The sequence below is a fragment of the Neoarius graeffei genome, chromosome 1 (genome assembly GCF_027579695.1).
Source record: "Neoarius graeffei isolate fNeoGra1 chromosome 1, fNeoGra1.pri, whole genome shotgun sequence".
NCBI lineage: Eukaryota > Metazoa > Chordata > Actinopteri > Siluriformes > Ariidae > Neoarius > Neoarius graeffei.
Window position 1 is genome coordinate 21001992 of NC_083569.1, and position 17751 is coordinate 21019742.

Here is a 17751-nt window from a genome sequence, read left to right on the forward strand (position 1 = left end):
CGTTAACATTTCTCTCCCATACCGCCCACACCCAATTCTACACCTGTGTTGTTGAGCATGGAGAAACCAGAAAATAGGGAAAAAGTTAGGGCAGGCAAAATAAAGATTTTTTCTTTCTTTTTTAAAATAAGGTAACCATTCCTAAATCTATTATAATACCATATGAGCATATAGAATAAAATAAAAAAAATCCTATTTTAATTCTCTACTCTAAAAAAAACATTTATCAACTTCACTTAAAGAGTGTTAAATAAAAATAACAAATCCTTTTTTTGGGCAAAGGCATTATTCCTGAAGATACTACAGCATCAGGTTGATAGGAGCAAACCCCTATCCCAGATCCCTATCCTAAAAAAAAAAAAAAAAATTGTTTGAAACAACACTTCCATTTACAGAACATACCAGATATTAAATTAATAAGAATAGACACCACACTTGATCTTAACCAAAAGACCGAAAAGCAATAATTTATTGTAGTCAATGGTTTTAAATATACCACTTCTACATATTAAAATCCAGAAAGGTAAATACAGCTAGACTCTGCCCCCAACAGCTGGATCCTTTTGAAGAGAGACATCGCCTCGTGGGAGATGCTTCTATGCAAAAAGATCAATAGTTCTAATGTTCAGCTCCGCCAGAGCAAAACCTACAAAAATATACTGAACTCATTAACATTTCTCTCCACGGAAAACTTTAGTAAAAAGCAAAAGATTTATGCGTCAATGAAGAGAAACCTGATCTACACTTAACACTGGATCAGGTTAGTGACACTGGATTGGAGGTGCAGAAAGCTGGTATAGGGTAAAGTGGCCTGGGCCAATCTCTCACACCTTTACAGCTTTATTAGCCATTGCACACAGGCAGAGAAATGTCTGACCAACGAGCTTTTTTGAAAGATAGATAGATAGATAGATAGATAGATAGATAAGCAAGCGGGGTGGGGGGTGTTGAATTTTGAAAAGGAACAGTTGAGTGCTGTGTGATCTGTCCAATATCACGGATGTAGACCTAAAAATTAAATATGAAAACATCAACTGGAGTTTGATTATTGACAGGAACGCTGTTGACCCCAGCAGTAAGTGCTTTCCATACCACATTTTTATTGATAAATGAGGGTTATTGTGTCATCCTCATTAGTATAGTGGACAGTATCTCCACCTGTCACGTGGTAGGACAAATCCAAGAGGTAGGATAACTTTACAGAACACCAGGGTTCGATTCCCCAACGGGGAGGCTTTAAAAATTTATTAACTTGTACAGCAGGGGGATGGAGTGGTTCACACTTGCCCCTTTTCCACCAAAGCAGTTCCAGGGCTGGTTCGGGGCCAGTGCTTATAGACTGGTACCAAAATCCAGAATTGTGACACCCAACGGCATTTTTGAGACAAAGTCGGCAAACAGTCTTATTTTGTCAATTTGGGTGTGCCGAATTCAAATCTGCAATATGCCGAGCTCTATCTGACCTCTGTTGACCTCTAGAGGTCATTGAACTTTGGGCCTGTAAACGTCTCAGCTGAACCCAGTTTCTCAGCTTTCTAAGGAATGAAATGTACTAAAATGATTAATGAAGTTAGCAAATGGCCTTGTTTGTTAAATGTTTGGGTGCTGAATTCATTTTTCATTTGTAAAACGACATATGACCTCTGATAACCTCAAGGTCATTAAACTTGGCCTATAGGCCTATGCATTTAACGGCATTTTTAAACTGACTTTACTCCCCCAAAAAGAATATGAACAGACAAAAAACAAATAGAAAGGAACAAATACGACATTAAATGCCAGTCCATGTACGTGACTTACTTTTCACAATGAGAATGCCTAGGCGATCACCTTACATAACATTGCATTACATTTAGCGGTTATTGTTTATACAAAGCTACTGAAAAAAGGACAAATTCAGCAGCATACAAAATGTGGGGGCATACAGGGTATACAGGTTAATCAGGGTTAGTATATATGAGAGTTTTTTTCTTTGTTGTTTGTTTTTTGTTTTGTTTTGTTTGTTTTAAACGGGGTAAAGCCTTTACAAAAAACATATATATCATCATAATAGTTTCATTTAAGTTCCTTGAGCACCCAATTGGATATTCGAGGCACTTTTAGTTTTCACTGTGTACAGTCAGATTCTTTCCTTTGTATATCCCAGTATGTTAAGAAGTCAGGGTACTGGATCAGCCCCTCTGGAGCAGACAGGGTTAAGATTAGCAGAGCTGAAGTTTGAATCTCTAACCTTCTGATCAGTAACCCAGAGCCTTAATCAGTGAGCCACAACTTCTCTTTAACATACCCTTGACATATGCATTCAGAAATTTGTAATTACATTTTGTAAAGTTTTCTTCTCTGTCCATGTTTATGTGGTAAATGTTTTCTTTGTCTATCTAATGGTAAAGATGATGAATCACTCGGTTTCGTTCATTTTAGATACCGTTTAGGTACCGTTTATTAACATATCCCCGGTGAGACACTGCACATGTTACAGAGTCAAAACATCACACATTCACACATGGTAGGAAACCATTAATAACAAAAATTAACACAAATAATATTTGTATGAGAACATAACTCAACACCCCCACTTGTTCTCATCTTCACAAACCATACACAACCATTATCAAGTATATCTAATTTCCAAACAGGAAATTTTTAAACTGCAGGATTCTAACTTTTGGTACAGATTTAGTGAGTATGTCTGCAACCATGTTTTCTGTTGGACAGTATTTAATAGTTATTCTTCCTGCCCTAAGTACATCACTAATGAAATGGTATTTCACATCAATGTGCTTACACCTTGACCTATGTACTGGATTTTTACTCAGTGCTATGGCTCCCTGATTGTCACCATAAATTGTTGTACAATTGTAAACATTTGAGTCCAAATCATTTAATAACTGCATTAGGTAGATGCTTTCCTGAGTTGTGTTTGCTAAGCCAATATACCCAGCTTCACAAGTTGACAGTGCCACTGTGGGTTGTTTCTTAGACTTCCAAGATATTGCATGGCCTTGTTTTGTCAGACTGAAACAGTAACCTGTGGTACTACATCTGTCCTCTACAGAGGATGCCCAATCCGAATCACTGAATGCTGACAGACTCAAGTGTTCATCTGTTTTCTTGAAACATAGTTCATAGTGAGAAGTACCCTTCAAGTATCTTAAAACATGTTTGGCTGCCACCAAGTCTTGTACTTTAGGTTTTGCTAAGGATTGTGACAGTTTACTGACAATCCAACTGATGTCAGGTCTGATGCAAGTGTAGCCCAGGCTTCATAAGTTGTTAAGGAAAGGAAGATAAATAAATAAATATGAGAGAGACAAAGCCTGTTATTTAGGGTTATTTGTGTATGAATGTGATAGCCGGTATTTTTAGGGTTAATTATGCTCCCGAGAGCAGGTAGCGTCTTGCGTCACGATGTCACAGCCAACCGCGTTGCAGTATGCGCTCAGCATTCTGGAGAGGAGACACAGACGGAGGAGAAAACGCGCTGTCCGGCTGGGTTTGAGCACCCCTCTAGCTGAAAGTTGCCCATAAGTTGTTAAAAAACCCGAGCAAAATCGTCAGAATTCATACCGGCTGAGTCCACAGAGTTTACGATCCATGTTTCCTGCTCGGCGGTGAGTTTATTTTCTATTTTGAAGGAATGGGCGTCGAGTAAAAGCGGGTTAGCCACGGAGCTAATTTAGCAGCTAACTGCTAATGTACTGCCTCGTGTGTGTTAGCCGTTAGGGTAATTGCCAAGGTGAAGGTCAAATGTGATTTTAGCTAACAGTGGGCTACTAATTCAGTTAGCGGGTAATATTGTGAGTTAGCCCAGACAAAATGCCAGGCTAGTGGGTGTGTGTGCCATGTGTGTATGTCAAGTACTGTGTATGTATCATGGGCGTGAATGTGTGTGTGGGTGTACATGCGCCAGGTGTTGTGTGAGCATGGTGTGTGGAGAAAAAAAAAAAGGAGAAACTTACCTTATTTGATCATTTATTCAAATGATTGATGAAAAAAGATAGATTTGAGTTGTTTTTGATAATTTTCTGTTTTATACTGATAAAATAGACCTAAACAGAAAAGAAGAAATATATTTTATTTCTTTTTGATAAATTATTTGAACTTATATAGGTCATATTTATGTTTTATTTATTTTTTTTCACTGAGGATTCATGACCTGTAGAGTTTATTTCACTGAACAAATTGAATATAACCTGTCTCACAGGTCAGGTTTTTTTTTTTTGGGACCTGATTCGGTGACGACGGATGTGGGAGAACATTGTCGATGCCAGTAGAGAGAAGAGACTAGCAGTACTGAACCACGAGGTTTCCTGGCCACCTGCTAGAGAGATGGATCCATGGAATCGGATGTCAAGCCAGAGCTGAGGACAACGAAACGCACCTTCGGTGATGGCGGTGTGGTAGGACAGTGAAAGAACATTCGAACTAAAGGGCCCCAACGAAATATTGACTGAGCTCAAAGAAACAAAAAAAAAGGGGGGAGTGAAAGACAAATAACAAAATAACAAAGACATAATAGACTGACTAGACATAAGACACTTTTTTTTATTATTTTTTTATTTTATTATTTTCGTGCGCACTTTATTTTTCATATATATATATATATATAAAGGGTGTTATTTCATTCTCATGTTGTTCTTCATTGAGAATACATTTTCCCTGAGAACTATATTTTGTGTGAGTGTGGTTAATGTTGATGTACCATCCTGGGCTCCACGAGCGATTCTCTGATCTTCTGTAATTGGTCCTATTGTAGAACTGAGACTGAACCTGAAACCTATAACCACGTATCCTCACCAGACAGGGGTTACAGTAAGTAAAGTGGCGAGCCAGCCAGGAGCCCAGTAGGTGACATCAATATTGCTCTGTTTCAACATGGATGTTATCCAGAAGCATAGTGTTAAAATACCCAATGCAGTCATTGTTGATGGGATAACCGGATTAGCCCAATATGAAGAAGTGATTGACTTCCTTAAGAAGTATGGTGCCATCCAGCGCACTGTTTTGATTGATGATGCATCTTCTGATTTTCACAGATTTTCACCTGGTCGTCGAGTTCTCGAGTGGCTCAGCTGTAGAAAGTTTGGAGCCACTCTTACCATACAGATACATGTTAAAGAGTGATCCCAATGTTGTGTATGATGTTCAGGCCTTAAGTAGTGTTTACACTTCCAGGCTAGGTGCCAGTGTCACCAAAACTTACCTGACAGAGCTAAAAGAGCTGGCAAAGCTAAGCGGCAAAGACTACGAGGCAGTCTTAAAAGAAATGATGATGCAGATCAGTAGTGATATTGAGAGCATGCAACCTGCAGATGAACCGTCGCTTTTAGCACTTAGTGAGACCCCTGTGGGATCTCCATGACCCACCAGTTTTCCAGGTCTCCCTCAGAATGGCAACGATGTAACCATCGCTACATCGGCACCAGTTACCGATGAAAGACGAGTCCCATCCCTTTCAGTGAGTGATGTTAATCCACCCGAGATTCAGAAAGTCGTGGTTGAACACATTGTGAGGAGGGAAGACACAAGCCTTTTCTCATCGTCCCCTGTCCGACTTCGCTCTTTTTCCGGGAAAACTCCTAGGCCTAATAGCGAAGTAGATTATGACACTTGGCATTCGCACATTGAACTTCTCTCGAACGATCCCAGCATGTCTCCTCTTCAAGTCTCACGCAGGATCCTGGAGAGTTTGCTTTCACCTGCAGCAGATGTGGTTAAAGGTCTATGCTCCAATTCACTGCCTTCCGCTTACTTGCAACTGCTAGATTCTGCTTTCAGAGTAGTCGAGGATGGCGAAGAGCTGTTTGTTCGATTTATGAATACTCTCCAGGACCCTGGTGAGAAGCCGTCGTCTTACCTGCAGCGGTTGCAGCTCGCGCTTAACCAGGCTGTTAAGAGAGGGGGGGTTGCACTGGAGGAAGTAGGTAAACGCCTCCTTAAACAGTTTTGTAGAGGGTGCTGGGACTCTGCTCTGCTCTCTAGTTTACAACTGGAGCAGAAGAAAGATTCTCCGCCTTCATTCTCAGAGCTCCTTCTAATGCTATGTACTGAGGAGGACAAACAGGCGACCAAGGCTAGTCGCATGAGGAAGCATGTAGGTCCCACAAAGCACAGGGTGCAGCTTCAGTCACAGAGTAGCTGTATTTCAGAGCCAACAGGGAGCCCAGAGACCAATCTTAGTAGTATTGATGATCTCAGAAAGCAGGTAGCTAGCCTCCAGAGTCAGCTAACCACCTTAATGACTCAGAAGTCCAAAGGGTTCGGTGACAGGGGTGCTACAGGGAACATACAAGGTAAGGTGTTAGTATCACGCAGTTCCAGACCAGACATGACAAAGCAACCAAGAAAGAACTACACAAACAAACCCAGACCTTGGTATTGCTTCAACTGTGGGGAGGACGGACACATATTGCCATTTTGTACCAATGACTCGAACCCGACTTTAGTGACTGAAAAGAGGAGACTGTTAGAAGAGAGACAGCGTGTGTGGGAACAACAGAACAACCCTAACTTACCTTTAAACTAGGCTCAGTCCCTGTTGTGGAGCAGACAGGGGCTGAAGAGAAGCAGCCACGCTCCTCAAAGAAGCACAAGGTTCAGATATGCACCACATCAGGACACTCCAAAAGGGGCCACTCTTTTAAGCTTCCTTCTGGATTGGTAGGTACCAGAAGTATAGCTGAAGTAACCATCAATGGTAAGTTGAAAGTTAACTGTTTACTTGACACGGGTTCACAGGTCACCACCGTTCCCCATTCGTTTTATAAACAGCACTTGGCTGAGCAAGAGATTAAACCCTTGCACGATCTCCTTGAGGTAGAGGGAGCAAATGGACAGTCCGTACCCTACCTTGGTTACATTGAAATGACAGTTGTTTTTCCACAGGCTTTCCTTGGCATATCGAACGAGGTACCTACCCTTGCTTTGGTTGTGCCCAATGTCCGGGCCAACTCCCAGTCTCTTGTCCTGATAGGTACCAATACCATGGATGTCCTGTATGACATGTACTCTGACGGAGAGTCAACCAGCTGTCAGTCAACCCATTATGGCTATCAAGCTGTGATCAAGGTCCTTGAGCTCCGACACAGACAGGCTACCGATAGCCATGGCATGGTGAAACTACAAGGCAAAAACCCAGAGGTCATTCTGGCTGGAGGGACCATTGTCCTAGAGGGTATCGCTGTAGCTAGCAACTTCCAGAATGAGAAGACTGTTGTCATTGAGCACTCATCTTCATCTTCCTTGCCTGGCGGGTTAATAGTGCAAACTTGCTTGGTTGACCTTCCCAAGCAGCGATCCTTTAAGTTGCCAGTCATTGTGAGTAATGTGTCAGAACATGATGTTGTTGTCCCTGCTGGGTGTAAACTTGCAGACATCAGTACTTACCAGAGTATCTTGTCCCAACAGCACAGTGTAAATGCACCAACTGATGCCGAGTCACCTCAGAAGTCGAATTTGCATTTCAACTTTGGGGAATCCCCAATCCCACCTGAGTGGAAGGAGCGGATCGTCCAGCAGCTCCATAGCATACCGGAAGTGTTTGCGCAACATGACTTGGATTTCGGGCGAACAGATAAAGTGGCACACCTCATTAAGCTCTCAGATGAGACGCCTTTTAAGCAGCGGCCTCGGCCTATTCATCCAGCTGACGTTGACGCTGTTTGTAAGCATATCCAAGAACTTCTGGATGCTGGAGTAATTCGAGAATCAGAGTCACCCTTTTCATCCCCAATCGTGGTGGTCAGAAAAAAGGATGGGACCGTCAGACTCTGCATTGACTACCGCAAGCTCAACCTGCAGACGATCAAGGATGCGTACGCGCTTCCTAAGCTTGAAGACACCTTCTCTGCGCTTTCAGGTTCCCAGTGGTTTTCCGTGCTGGACTTGAAGTCTGGTTATTACCAGATTGAAGTTGAAGAGATGGACAAACCCAAGACAGCATTCGTATGCCCCCTTGGGTTTTGGGAATTTAACCGGATGCCGCAGGGCGTGACCAATGCACCAGGTACCTTTCAAAGGTTAATGGAAAAATGCATGGGTGACATGCACCTGAGGGAAGTCTTGGTCTTCTTGGACGATCTGATCATCTTCTCAAACACCTTGGAGGAGCATGAAGCCTGCCTCATGAAGGTTCTTGGGCGCCTTAAGGAGTTTGGCCTGAAGCTGTCACCTGGGAAGTGTTTTTTTTTCCAGACGTCTGTCAAGTATCTTGGACATGTCGTCTCCAGGAACGGGGTTGAGACTGACCCAGAGAAAATCACTTCTCTCAAAACTTGGCCAGTCCCCCAGAACCTGCGAGAATTGAGGTCATTCTTGGGATTTGCTGGGTACTACAGGAGGTTTGTGAAAGGGTACTCTAACATCGTGAAGCCTCTGCACGGCCTAACATCTGGTTACCCGCCCCTGCGCAAGAAATCCAACTTGAAGCAAACAACCGATCCGGCTTACCACAACCCAAAGGAACCCTTTGCAGGTCGGTGGACACCTGCTTGTCAGCAGGCGTTTGAGCAGGTCATTGAAGCACTCACTACTGCTCCTGTCTTGGGCTTTGCAGATCCTCAGAAGCCGTACATGCTTCACACTGATGCCAGCACCAGCGGCCTTGGTGCCGTTCTTTATCAAGAACAGGAAGGTCAGCTTCGCGTCATAGCATATGCGAGCAGAGGGCTATCATGGAGCAAGAGCAGATACCCAGCTCATAAGCTGGAATTCTTGGCACTTAAGTGGTCAGTCGCTGAAAAATTCTGTGACTATCTTTATGGCAATCATTTCACCGTGGTTACTGACAGTAACCCATTGACATATATTTTAACCACTGCAAAACTTGATGCAACAAGTTACAGATGGTTGGCAACATTGTCTACCTTTTCATTCAAGCTTGTGTACAGACCGGGCAAACAAAACTCAGATGCCGACGGACTCTCTCGCAGACCCCATGGCGAACCGACAGACGATTACAAGTCGCAGAAAGAGAGGGAGCGGATTTGTCAGTTCACCAGAGATCATCTCTCTGACCCGGACAACATCAACGCAGTTGATCAAGCTGTTGTTACAGCTATTTGTGAGAGGCAGTTTGTCTACAGCGACAACTTTGACATCCATGATGGCGCTGCTTTAGTTGAGACTCTTACCACCTCCACGAGAGCTGTACCTGAAATCTACAGCAAGGAGAATCAGTTTGGAGGGTTGCCTGCCATCCCTCACTTGACTGAGGCCGAGTTGGCAAGTAAACAAAGGATAGATCAGTGTTTAAAACATGTCATTTACCAACTTGAGTGTGGGGAGAAGCCACCCCCCACGCTACGGAAGGAGCTCCCGGAGCTTCCGCTCTTGTTGAGAGAGATACCGCGTTTTGAGCTCCTTGGAAATGTGCTGTACCGGAGGAGACAGGTTGGCATTGAGACGTCTTACCAGCTGGTCTTACCAGCTGAGCTTCGTGACATGGTCTTGACAAGCTTACATGATCACATGGGACACATGGGGGCGGATCACACCTTAGATCTTGTAAGAACGAGGTTCTTTTGGCCTAAAATGGCTTTAGATGTTGAAAAGAAGGTGAAAACGTATGGCAGATGTGTGCGCCGAAAGGCATTGCCTGAGAAAGCAGCACCGTTAGTCAATATCAACACTACGAGGCCTCTTGAGTTACTTTGCATGGATTTTCTCTCTTTGGAACCCGACAGCAGTGGAACGAAGGACATCCTTGTCATCACAGATCACTTCACGAAGTTCGCGGTCGCCATTCCCACGCCCAACCAGAAGGCCAGAACTGTGGCGAAGTGTCTGTGGGACAATTTCATTGTACACTACGGGTTCCCAGAAAGACTCCACAGTGATCAGGGACCCGACTTTGAGTCTCGCACGATCAAAGAACTTTGTCAAGTTGCCAGCATACACAAGGTAAGGACAACCCCGTACCACCCCCGTGGTAACCCTGTTGAGCGATTCAATCGCACCTTATTGAACATGCTCGGTACACTGAAGAACCAAGAGAAGTCCCGGTGGCGTGAGTTCGTAAAACCCTTAGTCCACGCGTACAATTGCACAAAAAATGAGGTGACGGGGTTCACACCATATGAACTCATGTTTGGCCGCCAGCCCCGCTTACCGGTCGACCTCGCCTTTGGTTTGCCGGTGCAGGGTGGTAAGCACCCATCACACTCTCAGTATGTACAGACTCTCAAGTCTCGTCTTCAGGAAAGTTATAAGATGGCGACAACAAATGCTGCAAAAACAGCAAGCCGGAACAAGATAAGGTATGACAGGCGTGTCACAGCTTCAGATTTGGATGTTGGAGACCGAGTGCTCATTAGAAATGTCCGCCTACGGGGAAAGCACAAAATATCTGACAAATGGGAAGCGACCGTCCATGTTGTGGTAAGTAGGGCTGGAACACTCCCGGTGTACACTGTTAAACCCGAGAACAGGGAGGGTCCTTTAAGAACATTACATCGGGACTTACTGCTTCCGTGTGGATACTTACCAACAGAGGACAGATACCCTTCTTCCCAGTCCTCTAAGAGAAGGCCATCGACTCGTGAAAATCCTTCCCCAGAAGAACCAACCCTCTCGAACGATGAGGAAGACGAGATCATTCCAGTCTATTGGCCCCGGGATCCTTCTCGGGATCAGGTCCCAACTTTACAGAGCTCAGCTCAGTGTACTCCTGAGGTATCCACAGAGCAAGATACCCACCATCTGACGCTTCCACTTGATCCACCTGATCATGTTGTTGAGAGTCCTCCAAATGTTCAGCGTGTTGATTTACCTGAAGTTGACAGCAGACCTGTTAGGCCCAACTGTACTACAGACGTCCCCCTGGTACTTGACCAGCCTGATGGTCATTCAAGTGACATTGAACATTCAACTACGGACGTAGCTGCAATGGCTGAACCAATAGATTCGACTGAAAGCGACTGTCATGACAGGCAGAGTAACGAACATCCAGACATTTCAGATGATGCTGTTGACAATGAGACAGTAGGTACATGTACATCTGAAACACAGGAACAGGTTAGCTCCATCAGACGGTCGACTCGGACGAGAGACCAGCCTGACCGACTTCAGTACGCAGAGCTAGGAAGTCCCTTATTAGCTATGATGCAGGCGTTCCTCCGTGGCTTACCCACATTGGTTGACACTGCCTTGAGTGAAAGTTTTGTAGGCTCCTCTTCTTTAGATTCCCAGGTAGTAACTGCACAACCTTTACCATGCCACGGGACGGGCATGAGGTCAAGGGGGGAGAGTGTAGCCCAGGCTTCATAAGCTGTTAAGGAAAGGAAGATAAATAAATAAATATGAGAGAGACAAAGCCTGTTATTTAGGGTTATTTGTGTATGAATGTGATAGCCGGCATTTTTAGGGTTAATTATGCTCCCGAGAGCAGGTAGCGTCTTGCGTCACGATGTCACAGCCAACCGCGTTGCAGTATGCGCTCAGCATTCTGGAGAGGAGACACAGACGGAGGAGAAAACGCGCTGTCCGGCTGGGTTTGAGCACCCCTCTAGCTGAAAGTTGCCCATAAGTTGTTAAAAAACCCGAGCAAAATCGTCGGAATTCATACCGGCTGAGTCCACAGAGTTTACGATCCATGTTTCCTGCTCGGCGTTGAGTTTATTTTCTATTTTGAAGGAATGGGCGTCGAGTAAAAGCGGGTTAGCCACGGAGCTAATTTAGCAGCTAACTGCTAATGTACTGCCTCGTGTGTGTTAGCCGTTAGGGTAATTGCCAAGGTGAAGGTCAAATGTGATTTTAGCTAACAGTGGGCTACTAATTCAGTTAGCGGGTAATATTGTGAGTTAGCCCAGACAAAATGCCAGGCTAGTGGGTGTGTGTGCCATGTGTGTATGTCAAGTACTGTGTATGTATCATGGGTGTGAATGTGTGTGTGGGTGTACATGCGCCAGGTGTTGTGTGAGCATGGTGTGTGGAGAAAAAAAAAAAGGAGAAACTTACCTTATTTGATCATTTATTCAAATGATTGATGAAAAAAGATAGATTTGAGTTGTTTTTGATAATTTTCTGTTTTATACTGATAAAATAGACCTGAACAGAAAAGAAGAAATATATTTTATTTCTTTTTGATAAATTATTTGAACTTATATAGGTCATATTTGTTTTATTTATTTTTTTTCACTGAGGATTCATGACCTGTAGAGTTTATTTCACTGAACAAATTGAATATAACCTGTCTCACAGGTCAGGTTTTTTTTTTTGGGACCTGATTCGGTGACGACGGATGTGGGAGAACATCGTCGATGCCAGTAGAGAGAAGAGACTAGCAGTACTGAACCACGAGGTTTCCTGGCCACCTGCTAGAGAGATGGATCCATGGAATCGGATGTCAAGCCAGAGCTGAGGACAACGAAACGCACCTTCGGTGACGGCGGTGTGGTAGGACAGTGAAAGAACATTCGAACTAAAGGGCCCCAACGAAATATTGACTGAGCTCAAAGAAACAAAAAAAAAGGGGGGAGTGAAAGACAAATAACAAAATAACAAAGACATAATAGACTGACTAGACATAAGACACTTTTTTTTATTATTTTTTTATTTTATTATTTTCGTGCGCACTTTATTTTTCATATATATATATATAAAGGGTGTTATTTCATTCTCATGTTGTTCTTCATTGAGAATACATTTTCCCTGAGAACTATATTTTGTGTGAGTGTGGTTAATGTTGATGTACCATCCTGGGCTCCATGAGCGATTCTCTGATCTTCTGTAATTGGTCCTATTGTAGAACTGAGACTGAACCTGAAACCTATAACCACGTATCCTCACCAGACAGGGGTTACACAAGTCATTGCATAGATCAAGCTTCCAACAATTTCTCTGTAATCTTTGGGATTTTCTATTTCAGTGTTGTTTTCTTCTACATTTCTGTTACATTCCATTTTCAACTCATTTGGTGTAGCTCTAGGTTTACAGTCGGACATTCCGAACCTCTCAAGCATTTTGATTATGTATTTTTCTTGACTTATTTTGATTTCTCCTTCTTTTTGTTCAAACTGGATGCCCAAAAAGTATGATATTTGTCCTAAATCTTTCATATTAAATTGAGACTTCATTGTTTCCTTGAACCTGTTTAGCTGATCCTCACTACTTGCTGCAATGATCAAGTTGTCTACCCAGATGATTACTATGATTGTGTCATTTTCAATCTGTTCCCTGTATACACAGTGATCTACCTGATTTCTCTCGAAGTTGTTTTGTTCCAAATGATCGCTTAAAAGTTTGTACCAATTTCTTCCAGGTTGTTTGAGGCCATAGAGGGATTTTTTCAACTTGTACACTAGTTTCCCTCCTGTTTCCGTTGCCTCTTCGAAACCCTCTGGTTGATCTAAATAGATCTCTTCTTCAATGGGGGCATGTAATATGCCGTTTTCACATCCATCTGATGTACAGAAAAATCATTCTGTGCCGCTGTTTGCATCAGTGCTCGCACTGAGTGAGATTTGCTGTAGGAGCAAATGTCTCATGGCTATTCCTTCTGTTTGTTTGTATCCTTTAGCAATATATCTAGCTTTGAAAATTTTTCCTGTGTCTGCATTTTCTTTCAAAGCATAGACCCGTCTCCCCCCCACTGTGTTTCTATCCTTTGGCAAAGTCACCAATTCAAATGTGTCGTTTTCTTTAAGTGAAGCCATTTCTTCCTTCATAGCCTGTTCCCACATAGAAGCTTCAGGTGACATGATGGCATCTCTATATGTTTGGGGAATCCCGAACACTGCCCTGTAACAAGAATCAACATTTGCATTGGTTATCTTATCTTTGGAGACTGTTACGTAATCTTGTAAGTATTTTGGGGGTCTCTTTTCCCTTTCTGAATGGTATTGTTTTTGGTTGATTGTTGTTGGTGTCCCTGCAAAGTTTCCATCAATCTCTTCAACTTCAGTTTCTGTGGTGTCATCATCTTTTGATTCATCTTTGTTGTCTGTGTTTGTGGTCTCACAATTTGCATCTATGTCCTGGTTCTCACTTTGTGATTTGTCATTTCTGCTCTCACTATCACGTATCCTATCTCTGTATTTTGGGAGCTCGTAGTCATCATCATCAGTTTGAGTCTGCTGTTCAATATTGTTCTTCCTGATAAATTTCACTAATCTGTTTTGAAACCTTCCTGGTTTCTGGATTGTATACTAAATAAGCAGGGCTGTTCCTGCTATAGCCTATGAATATTCCCCTGTCACATCTAGGATCCAATTTGTTATGATCGTGTTTGTACGCATAGCAGTCAGACCCAAAAATCCACATTTTTGAGAGGTCTGGCTTCCTTCTTGTTAACAGGAAATATGGAGTATTTTGTGTCCTGTCACTAAAACATCTGTTTCGAATGTGAGCTGCAGTTTGGATCGCATAAGGCCAGAGTGTTTTTGGTCACCCTTTCTCTAGTAGCAGGCACCTTCCCATTTCAAAAACGGTCCGCCACTGTCTTTCGGTTGTACCATTCTGATGAGGGGAGTAAGGCGATGACGTTTCATGCCTTATTCCTCTTTCTCGCAGAAGTGATTGGAACGCATTGCCTGTGTTTTCTGTACCGTTGTCAGATTGAATACATTTAACTGTACCGTACAGTGCTGCATCTGCAAGGAATTTTTCTGTGGCTAGAGTTGTGTCGCTTTTATTCTTAAGGAAGTAAACAGACACTGCACCTGAATAATCATCTGTGAATGACACTGCATATTTATATCACTCATGAGATATTGGCTCAATGGGGCCGACTAAATCTGTGTGTACAAGATCTAGAGGTGTAGTAGCTTTTGCATCAGGCTTCCTGTTTCTGGTGTTTATGAATTTTCCCTCAATGCATACATTACAGTCTAGTTTCGTATTTCCAGTGATTTTCATGCCTTCTACCACTTCAGGCAATTTCAACACATCATCAACATTACAGTGCCCCATTATCTCATGCCATGTTTTAACATCACAAGTTAGATTAACTTTGTCCTGGGACATCATATCATTAACTGATGCACTGACATTGTGTCTAAGGTGATTTACCGTGGACAAGTAATACAGCCGCTCATGTGCTCATGAACACACTTCCATCTCTGTTTATCAGTTCATTCCGTCCCTCTTCAAAGATCACCTTGGCCCCATCATTGGTAGCAGCTTGTACAGAGATGATGCTCTGGGGGTATGTTGGTATGAACAAGGCCTTCTTTAGTGTGACTGTGACAATTCTCCCTCCCACGTCCTGTAGCAGCACCTCTGCGTCTCCTCGTCTCAGTGCAATGTTGTTCATTCTCGTTCCATCTGCCAATTCCATGTAGTGGGCACTTGGGTTGAAATTCTCCTCAAACATCGTGAAGATGTTCATGTCTGTAATAATGTGAGAGGTTGCTCCACAATCCACCATTAATCCGTTTTTCTTGATGTTCTCAGGGAAAGTTGTATGACTGACTGTAAACACAAATGTTTCTTCTTTATCACGTTGTTGTCTTTCAGCAGTTTGTTTTGCGTCATCTTTGTGCTGGTCACTATTTCGGTATGTCTCGTCTGGGCTCACGCTAGCCGATCGCACGTCCGCAAATTGCGAAGTTTTATTCCAATTTGCGAAAAGAAAATCATCTGTATTCACATTTTATGCGAAAGTCATTTAAAGTTTAAGCAAAATCCATCAAACAATTGCGATTTCTCAAGATAAACAGTACCTTTCAGGGCCTGAATTTGGGCGCGGGATTGCGGGTATCGCGCATATATATTTTTTTAATTCCCACACCTTTAACGATTCTAATGTGAGAGATTCCCGCACACATTACTGCATTGCCTGACAACGTCAATCTAATAATGGATCAGTGTGAATGCGCGACTACCTTCTGTTCTCAAGGTTACTTGAATTGAACCCTCCTTTTACTGACTGACCCCCCTCTCACCCCGTAGCCTACTCAGAAAAAAAAAAACAGCAGACACAGACAGTTCACACACACACACACACACAGATACAGCGCGCGCACTCTTCCTCTCTTGGACTTTAGTGGTAAAACAAACATGGACCGCTGGCTAAAACGTACAAGTGCAGTGGCAGAAGTTTCCCCTGCTAAGAGGAAAACTCCTGAATCCGATGGTGGTAATAGCAGTGTGAGTGATACCGTTGAGAATACACAGGACGAGACCGCTAACGTTAACGTCGACGTTGCGAAGGGGATTAGATCAGAGCATGGCTATAAGAAAAAAGTATTTACAAGGAAAAGCAAAGGACGCTGATGCTGACAAAATGGATGACCACTAGGAGAAAGAGTAGGAAAGACTACATATGTACAAGAATCCTGCACTCAGCAAAGATGAATTGTTCAGTGTTGAGAACAATTTGATTTTTTTTTAAATTAAAGATGGCATATGACACAGGAGACAGGGCTATATGGTATAAGAGAATCCTGAAAAGTCAACAAAGACTGTTGTCATGTTAACGTTCTATATGTGGACTGAAACAAAGTTTGTAAATTCATTCAGTGTTAAGAACAATTTGATAGTGTTTTCTTATTTTAATTGTAGACATTAAACAGAGGACAGGGATGATCAGATCAGACATGAGAATAGAAAAATGATAAAGTTGATAAAAAAGATGATATAAAAATGTTATAAAAGGAAAAAGCAAAGGTCACTGATTAAAGAGATGGTCACTAAAAGAAGAGACAAATAACACAAACATAGTTAAGAGAATCCTGAAAAGTCAGCAGACTGGTTTAAGTTAGATTTTAAGTTAGACTTGTTGTGTCAATAAATTCATTGAGTGCTATTAAGAACAGACTGATTTTTTTCTTTTTTTATAATTAAACAAAGCAGTGACACTTAAAGAATAGTGCATGAAGATGAGGAAGAAGCAGCTGTGTAAAGCAACACTAAGGAGGTTGTAAAATTAGCTTAATTAAAAGGCACACAACCTTCCAAACTCTTCCTAGAGTCTTACTCGCACTGCTAGAAAAAGGCTATTGGTGTTTGATGGCATAATACAGTCAGTCAGCAATGTCACGCTGTAAAGGATCTCTTTCATTTTGTGGTGGTTTTCTACCCTCCACCCGAAACTGAATAGTCCATATCTTAGACGGCTGGTGGGAATAATACTTGCATTTATCCACCCGGCCTTTGTCTGACAATGCTATCCAAATTTGGAGATATCAAAATGAAAAGTCTACTAAAAAGGATACCTCAAATGGTGACAAAAGGTTACATACTGTAGAGATCTTCAATCTGAGTAGTGGCAGAAGGTAAGACCTAAGCTATTTAAGCCCACAAGTAGCGTTCCCCATAAACTGTATAAATCCCCCCCAAACTGTGTAAATCCCCCCATTTGAGTCACTGAGGGGGGGAATTCCCCCCCATTCTGAAAAATGAAATTCAGGCCCTGCCTTTCGTGTCCATCTTCGATGTTTTGATTTATAACCAACGCCCCCGAGTTTTGAAGCTTCTTATTGGTTGACTGCAAATTACGTCTTCCAATAGCATCGGACCTTACATATAAAATGATCAATTTCCGAGTTGCGCTGATAATGTCGGCAATTCTCGCTCATTAGTGAACAAGATTATAGCGAGGTTTGTTCCAAATAAATTATCTGACTTTACGTATGACAAAAACGTATCTAAAAAGTGAGATAACATATTAGAATATTCTGTTAGCTTTCTCAGTTAGGGATAAAAACACGATATAACCATTCTAAAGACGTATTTTCTACATAATATCAACCCTGACAGAACTTTGGAAGAACTCACAGATGAACCAGGATATATTGACCAAGTGTACTTTGT

At 42.5% G+C, this 17751-nt stretch overlaps 2 non-coding genes across 2 annotated transcripts; both read right to left on the reverse strand.

Moving 5' to 3' along the window:
- Nucleotides 1-280: 280 nt before the first annotated feature.
- On the reverse strand, nt 281-465 carry LOC132898649 (U2 spliceosomal RNA). Its single transcript, XR_009656568.1, has one exon. It is a non-coding gene; the product is annotated as a U2 spliceosomal RNA (small nuclear RNA).
- A 162-nt stretch (nt 466-627) lies between these two features.
- Nucleotides 628-742, reverse strand: LOC132896075 (U5 spliceosomal RNA). Its single transcript, XR_009655922.1, has one exon. It is a non-coding gene; the product is annotated as a U5 spliceosomal RNA (small nuclear RNA).
- Between the last annotated feature and the right edge of the window lie 17009 nt (nt 743-17751).